Source organism: Rosa rugosa, chromosome 1 (assembly GCF_958449725.1).
Source record: "Rosa rugosa chromosome 1, drRosRugo1.1, whole genome shotgun sequence".
NCBI classification, from domain to species: Eukaryota; Viridiplantae; Streptophyta; class Magnoliopsida; order Rosales; family Rosaceae; genus Rosa; species Rosa rugosa.
Window position 1 is genome coordinate 50,269,785 of NC_084820.1, and position 8,973 is coordinate 50,278,757.

The 8,973-nt window shown below is 42.5% G+C and overlaps 2 pseudogenes; one reads left to right on the forward strand and one right to left on the reverse strand.

Annotated features, from left to right (window-relative positions):
• Positions 1 to 663, forward strand: part of LOC133729921 (ABC transporter G family member 29-like) — a 47,230-nt pseudogene extending 46,567 nt beyond the window's left edge.
• Positions 664 to 6,431: 5,768 nt separating this feature from the next.
• On the reverse strand, positions 6,432 to 8,621 carry LOC133729928 (probable polygalacturonase At3g15720; annotated as a pseudogene).
• Between the last annotated feature and the right edge of the window lie 352 nt (positions 8,622 to 8,973).

Consider the following 8,973-nt stretch of genomic DNA (forward strand, 5'->3'; position numbering starts at 1 on the left):
CCTGCGAATTGCTATTTTTTTAGTTGATCCAACAGAACCATATGAAATGCAGGTTATTGAAATTCCATGTGTGTTTGTTCAAGCCACATATTATACGCTTATAGTGTATTCCATGCTGAGCTTTCAATGGACGGCCGCAAAATTTTTCTGGTTCTTCTTCATCACATTCTTCTCATTCCTTTACTTCACATACTACGGAATGATGACCGTTTCCATCACCCCAAACTTGCAAGTAGCAGCCATATTCTCTAGAGCTTTTTATTCACTCTTCGATCTCTTCTCCAGTTTCTTCATTCCTAGACCAGTAAGTAATTAATAAAGCTACTTTGTTTTATTACAAGTAATATTCATATTCTCTTACCAAGCTCTTTTAACTTTTGAATTTTCAGAGAATACCCAAGTGGTGGGTTTGGTATTACTGGATATGTCCAGTAGCATGGACAGTGTATGGATTGATTGTGCCACAGTATGGTGATATCGAAGACACCATTAAAGCACCTGGGATACCCACTTGACCCAACTGTAAAATGGTACTTAGAACACCATTATCGATTTGATACAAACTTCATTGGATCAGTGGCTGGAGTTCTGGTTGTCTTCACACTCTTGTTTGCTTTCATGTATGCCTATTGCATAAGAACCTTCAACTTTCAGACCAGGTAGAAGAGTTCTTGTTAAACCGAGTTATATTACAAAAGGCGACTCCTGTGTGATATAAGCGTAAATAATTTAAGATTCTGAGTATACTGAAGGATACATTGTATAAGCCTTAAGCTTAAAGCTTTCAGTGTTTGTTGGCTTGTTCATATTCATCTGCATGCTAAAGTTGAATCTATATATGCTAAAGTTTAGTTAGTGTTTCTACTGAAGAATACGGAACGGGACTAAGTGTGGATCATGATGGGGAGAGAGAGATAGAGAGACACAAGCATGTATAGTGGTTCACCTTGCCCTTGAGGCAAGGCTACGTCCACTTAGATATTTCTACTATGAGTGAGGCCAAGTAGCCTTTGTTGTGATACAAGTGTGGGGATCATGGATCCATCCCTTCCAAGAAGGGGAGGACTTCCCTTTATAGCTAAGGGAAGTCCCCATCTATTCTATATTTCCGATGTGGGATACAATGTACATATTGCTTCTCTTGAAGCCTCTTGGAGAGCATGGGAGGGTGGCCTCCCTATGAGGTACCGGCCGACTTCCACCATAGCGAGGTAGCTCGGGTGTCGGAGTACCGGATGCATGTTGTAGGCGGGACTAGCTATGCCGCGGGGCCCACCTAAGAGGTCGTTGCTTATGCTTGGCGGTATGTAGTATAAGTGATATCAACAAGTCCCCCAAGCCCCCGAGTAAGAGGCGCTTCTTGGTTGGGGAGTTTAAATATGATGTCGCCAAGTATAAGTGATGACCTTGTTTGAACGCTATACCCATACAAGTCCCCCAACTCCGTAAGTAAGAAGGGACTCTACGGGTATGTTGGTGCCCCGGGGCCCTCATCAAGCTAGTACCTGCAAATAAGATGAGTGCACACAAAGCATATTGATTGCGCTAGGGCAATCGAAGTGACATTTGAGTCAAATGCATCGAGGTGCATGAATGTTTATGTGAGATGCATGTTACACAATGTGTGTATGCATATATTATGTAATGTTTGACATACGACGTATAAGTTGAAAATGTATGTGTTATGATAGTATAACGAAGTGCATATGATGCATAGATGTGTGATGAACACGATGACACATAATGATATGTAATGTTGTATGCACGTGATGAACACATGTTAGGACCGGGAGTGTAGTCCCCCAAGTCACGTAGAAAAACAGGAATTTGGATTTAGGCTATGGTAGACGAAACCGGTAAGGCTAAGAATGAAGCTCCGGTATCGAAGTAACCATTGACAATACTAGCGAGACTATGGCGTGACCATGATAGTCCCCCAAGTATAGGTTAGAAGAAGGAACTCTAACTTACTTAACCCGAACGTATAAGCCATAACCTGATTGTTTGGCTCATGTGTAACAGGAACGTAAGAGATGAGCTCGCTCATGTTGAGCGGGTGTGAGTTTTGTCCTATGGTCTTATTAATGGGATGTAAAAGAAATTTAATTGTTGCGATCAACAATAGGTGAAAAATTTCAATATTTCCATTAATAGACCATAACACGAAAGTATGAGCGTGAAGCTCAATGATAGTCCCGGTCGGGTACTATCTCCACTTGTGATAAGTGGTATGAATAAGTCCCCCAAGTGTACAGAACGCTCGGGAGGTGAGATGATTCAAAAAGAAAAGGATTGGACCTTCGCTTACCCCGCCTCCGGTACCAAGTGGGATTTTCCGAGGGCTTGAGCCTATGGTACCCGATAGGGTAGAATGAGGATTTGGGTCTATGATACCCGGAAGGGTAAATGAGGACTTGGGCCTCTGATACCCGGAAGGGTAGATTGAGGACTTGAGCCTCTGATAGCTGGAAGGGTAGAATGAGGACTTGGGCCTCTGATACCCGGAAAGGTAGAATGAGGACTGAGGACTTGGGCCTCTGATACCCGGAAGGGTAGGATGAGGACTTGGGCCTCTGATACCCGGAAGGGTAGGATGAGGACTTGGGCCTCTGATACCCGGAAGGGTAGAATGAGGACTTGAGCCTCTAGTACTCGATGGGGTAGCATGAGGGCTTGATGCCTCTCGTACCCGATGGGGTAGCATGAGGGCTTGATGCCTCTCGTACCCGATGAGGTAGCATGAGGGCTTGATGCCTCTGGTACCCGATGGGGTAGCATGAGGGCTTGATGCCTCTCGTACCCGATGGGGTAGCATGAGGGTTTGATGCCTCTCGTACCCGATGGGGTAGCATGAGGGCTTGATGCCTCTTTAACCCGATGAGGTTGAATGAGGGCCTGTAGGCCTCGTTTACCCGGTGGCGTGGCCCCGGGTAGCATGATGGTTGTAGCCTCGTAACCCCGTTGGGGTGTCCGGTGGCTTTGGCCTCCGGTACCCGGTGGCGTGGCCCCGGGTAGAATGATGGCTTTGTGCCGCGTAACCCCATTGGGGTATCTCGCTCGGGGCGAGGATTTTAAGTACCGCACGTTACACTTATTTAGTGTCATATGTATACATGTAGTAATTTAATTGATGTGCAATCAAGTTAAAGTATGACATTAATACATAGGCTCAATAGATATGATAGCGAAACTATCACATGTCGTAGGCATGCTTAGATTATAGAAATCGTTATTTGAAGCATGTAAATAATTGCATTAGCTCAAATTTAAAAGTGTAAATGAGAACTTATCTTTTGCCGATTGGGGAGGTTGAAAATTGGGATTGACCCGAGTACTACATCATGTTGGAGTTGTTCAAGCATAACGCTCCTTGTAACCGACGAATGATCGTCAATAGTTTGCTTGACTATGTTTGTATATATACCGGGTTGGATGAGTATACCGTACCTCCTCGAAAAATAAATAAGTAATTAGCAACTTATTTCATTTGATTTAATTGAGTGGCCCAAATATGGTTACTGCATGCATAATTTAAATGAAAAAAATATAGCAGAATGATTATGAGAGTAGGGCATATTAGTGACCCTGGCCCGGTGACATGCGGAGTCCAACTGTACATAAGAGCAACCAAGCGAAATCATATAGGTCAAAGCCCATGTAGGCATTAGAGCCTATACCCATCAATTGAATATAGGGGATATATACTGTGGCTACCCCCACTATGACGATTTGTTCATTCTTGATGAAAAAACCAAGATATATCATATGTGTGATTGCGACTACAATACGCATGGCAGCATGCAGCCAAGAATTAATATAGTTAAGACACTTGTGAGAGTGTGATATCACATGATAAGTCTGAGGCATTAACCACGGTGCAATAATTGCCCAAAAAAAAAACCACGGTGCAATAATAAATGGCATATAAAAGTGTAGGCTTAAGTATGTATGTGTGCATGGCACTGAAGTAAGTGGGTTGGGATGCATGCTAAGTTTGGCCATAGAAAAGTATGTGTCAATCATTGATCATGTTTGCGTGTAAACATATTGCCGGTCATATACCCATGTATGTGTAAGCAGTGCTATATTCAATAAGATAGAAAAGTGAAGGAAGACATAACTTGTGGTGGTGAGGCGTCAACTTGCATGAGTGTGTATCGTGGTGAGAGTGCAAGCTGCATCTTGATCGATATCTGCTGGAGAACTGTGATTCTACACTGGGTTTGATTCACTTGGTGGTGCATCGAGCTCGAATGAGTCAAGTTCCAGTGTTGTACTGCTAACATCCCGGGCAGCTATCGATCAAGATTTCCCCAGTTCACACCGAGATGAGTTACGGGTACCGGGTGGCAAAGGTGCTGCCGGGGAGCGAAACTGCTACCGGGATGAGCTGCTGAAGTTGTGGCAGTGGGGCCAAAGTCCCGATGGGTGTCCAAAGGATGAGCTGCTGAGAGGAGGTACCGGTACCGAGTTTGAGGAGGTGTTACCGCAGCAGACCAGCAGAGCAAATCTTCCCCGCCCCATTTTTTTTGAATCCCGGAGTGTGATGCTTGATTGAGTTGAATGAAGGTACCGGTCGGGAGCATACATGGCTGAGTCACCGAGAGGTGAAGCAAAGAAGCCATCAGAGTATGGGTGTCCAGAGGGGATTTCTCATCTGTGGGTCACCGGGAAGAGGTGAGGTTGCTGCCGGGTTCACCAAGAGTTGGTGTCGTTGTCGGGTCACCGAGAATAGGTGGTGTTGGTCACCATTCACCAAGAGGCTGTGAACTGGGTGAAAGACATGGTTACCGGCGGAAGTTAACTTGAGAGGCACCGGGATGGGTAGTATGGGTACCGGAGAGTGTCCAAATCAGCTCCCGGGTACCGAGAGTTGGACTTGGTGAGATGAGTCCCCGAGAACTGCCGCTTGAGAAACTGCTTCCGGGACTTGGTGAGGTTGGCCAGTGTGCCAAACTTCCTTCCGGGATGAGGTGAAGGACCGAGAGCGGGAGAGCGGATAAGTCTGTTACCGTGAGTTGCTGGGTTGTCTCGCCGAAGTGTCGCTGTTTGGGTGCCGAGAGCAGGATCGAGTGTGGGTACCGGTGGGGATATGAACTAGTGACCGGTAATCCAGAGATGCTTGGATGATTTCGGAGAGGTTAAACCACAGCAGTAGCTGGGCAATCAGCGGGGCTGGAATTTGAATTACCGATGGAGTTGAGCTCCTGGGGTGAATTAATTTCTCAGACTGGTACGCACGTGGTCCGGGATTTGAGTACCGCTGGGATGCTTGGTGAGTTACCGAGTGGGGGCTGGTTGCCTAGTGCATGGTGAGTTTTCTGGGGGAGACATGGGTGTCCAGAGAGGTTGTGTTTCTCTCAATGTTGACTAGTGGTCCCGGGAGTGACCAAGTCTAACCAGCGGGGTGTTTTGACTCTCAATGTCGGCTAGTTGCTGCAGGGGCAATGAGTGGTGCATGGCTGCATGCATGAGCGTGATGTCTCGAGCTCTGCACATATGAGCGGGAAGAGTGACACAGCTGATGACTCATGAAAGTCTCGGAGAAGCGTGAGGCTTGGGGAGGAAGGTGGGTGGTACGTGTACCCGGAAGCTCATGGTACCCGAAAGGTCATGGTACCCAGAAGGTCATGGTACCCGGAAGGTCATGTACCCAATGACTCATCGGAGGCTTGGGGAGGGAGGTGGGTTGTCTTGCATGTACCCATGTACCCGATGACCTGTGGTACCCATACATGACTCGTGGTACCTATCCATGACTCTTGCTCAAGGTCAGAGGTTCATACCCAAACATAGGGACCCTCCTTCTAGCGCCAATGTTTCTACTGAAGAATACGGAACGGGACTAAGTGTGGATCATGATGGGGAGAGAGAGATAGAGAGACACAAGCATGTATAGTGGTTCACCTTGCCCTTGAGGCAAGGCTACGTCCACTTAGATATTTCTACTATGAGTGAGGCCAAGTAGCCTTTGTTGTGATACAAGTGTGGGGATCATGGATCCATCCCTTCCAAGAAGGGGGGGAGGACTTCCCTTTATAGCTAAGGGAAGTCCCCATCTATTCTATATTTCCGATGTGGGATACAATGTACATATTGCTTCTCTTGAAGCCTCTTGGAGAGCATGGGAGGGTGGCCTCCCTATGAGGTACCGGCCGACTTCCACCATAGCGAGGTAGCTCGGGTGTCGGAGTACCGGATGCATTTTGTAGGCGGGACTAGCTATGCCGCGGGGCCCACCTAAGAGGTCGTTGCTTATGCTTGGCGGTATGTAGTATAAGTGATATCAACAGTTAGTGAAATAAAAGAAATAAAAAAGTTGACTGGATGAAATATTCAGAGTTTATTAAATAATTAGACGTAATGACAGGCTGAATTTCCCAAGTACAAACAGTTATTCTGCCTAAATCTTTTAATTAACAAGTTTACATCTATGTATATAGATTAAAAGATATTGTTTCATTTGTCTTCAAGCAAGGGACTGGGGGAACAGTTGTGCTATAAGTTCCATTCGCATTGTCACAAAAGGCAGAAATGTTCTGAGAAGAAACTACCGAAGTGATATTGATTTGATTCATAATAATGTTGGTACAACCCGGTGTCTCAGTGCAATTAAACACAATCGCCTCCTCGATCACTTGAAGAAGTTCCTTGAAAATCACTATATGTGACATCACTCACTTCTACTGCCTGAGTCTATATCATGTTGAACATATATAACTAAGCGGTTAGAATAATCCAGTGAGATAACTAAATTTTACTATAATTCATGAAAATAAAAACTCACCGAATTTTCACAGTCGTGCTTTCCATTACAGTAATGTTGGTCAATGATGATAGGATGCTTCGCGGCTATTAGTGTTATGTGTTCAAATGTTATCTTCCTAGCATATCCAGAACCACCCTAAAAAGCAAAAAAACCAAAAAAGAAAATTGAAATAAAAATAAAAATAGCAACCGTATAATAAAATGATTAAAATCATTTACCTGCCATGTCTTAATTCTCGCTCCATTTTGTGTACCGTTGAAACTACAATTTCGTACTTGTATCTCTTCTACCGTCTGATAACTTTCATTCACACCTAAACTTCCCACACTTTAAAATACGAGGAGAAGTTAGAGATTTATCACCAGGGTACTTATTCTAAGCAAATTGCATGCATGCATTTATATATATAATTGCAAAATGTATACAAACCTAATTCCATGACCAGGTCCACATGCAATATTGGTGATATTGATAAAGGATGAACCATTATTAATGGCAATACAATCATCACCTGTTATCATGATGTTCCCAAAAGAAAATTATTTGACAAGAACTTACATCACATATAGTTAATGATTTATAAGGTTGATTAGTAGATTCACGCATGCATGAAAGAGAATCAAGATTACCAGTTTCTATTGTTGAGTCATGAATATTGACATGTGTTGAGACAGAGATGTCAATACCATCTGTGTTAGGACTATCTTCAGGTGCACGAATATGAAGATTAGAGACGGTGACATTATTGCTACGGTTGATGCTAATATGAGCCTTTGGACTGTCAATATGTGTGAGTCCACTTAACTGAAGATTACTGCATTTGAAAAGGTGTAGAGCCTGCAAAGTATGCATTTTGGTAGAGTTCAAAAAAATGACAAATAAAATCTATCGAATTTATTACAAATTATGGTAAAAGAGTCCTCATTTTATTTTCCTTTCAAATTTGTACACAGTAACAAGTAAAATGCCCTCGTTCTATCTTATAGAAACATTGATTTATTTAGCTTAAAGCGTACTTGTGATGTATAAAAGAGTTAACCTTTGGTCGTGCGCAGTTGACCTTGCTCACCTACAAATGAGCGGTAATTTTAATGTTTAGAGAAGCTCATATACACTAACTAATATATGTACGTATAAGATAGAATAAAGATAGATAATGATAAGAATGTAAATTATGTGCAAAAAACAATAATTTACATTCATTATTACTTTGTTAGGTTGGGTGGTAATATTGCTCCACCAAAGTGAACCTTGGCCATTAATTTCTCCCGTTCCATTTATTATGAGGTTGCTCAAATTTCCAAAAGATAACCAAGATTCTACACACCCTTTCCATTCATCTGGATTTTTGGGTGCCACAATTTTCCCCAGAATCTGCAACGGTAAGTTGAAAATGATTGTTATAGTTTGAAATCCTGATCCATATATATATGAATGATTACAACAATTTAATTTCTGCTTCAATTTCCTACCTCGACCCGGATACCGTCGTTAGAATTGCAAGAACCTGAGAAGATGGTAGGTTGCAAAAGGAATGTTCTCTCTGCTGGTATTACTAGTGTTGGTGTCCCGTTACTAGCGTTGGTTGAACATGAAGCATTCCATGCTTTTAAGAATGCCTAGTTTTCATGCAAATATATAATTAATTAAAAAAATAATATTAATTCATTAAGAAGGAACATATGCAATAACGTACGAAAGAAAAATGATTTATTACTTCAGAATCATCTGTATCGCCATCTCCAACAGCACCATAATCCAGCACATTAAAAGTTGTTTGCCCATGTCCAAAACTAAAATTTGAGGAAGCAATAGAGTAAAACATCAAAAGGTTGACAAGTATATTCCTCATGTTCAGAGATTTTGAACTAAGCATTTCAAATTAAAAGAGTGATACAATTGCACAGTAACAACAGATCGTGTAGCCAACTATAAAACTTGATTCTGTATTTGATAAAAAAGTGCGATACATTCAAATCCTGAACCATTGTTTATATATCCAAGGATTGATCGAGGATGAAACGAATATAACCATGCCATGTTTTTTGATTCGTGAATTCACATTTATTTTCAGGGTATACCTTGAATTTTTTCTATGTTAAGTTAGGAAACCAGTGCGATTAATTTCTTAATCAAAATGAATGCTTTTTTGACTGATCGAATTTTCACTTATTTTTATCACATAAGTACATTTAATACATTCC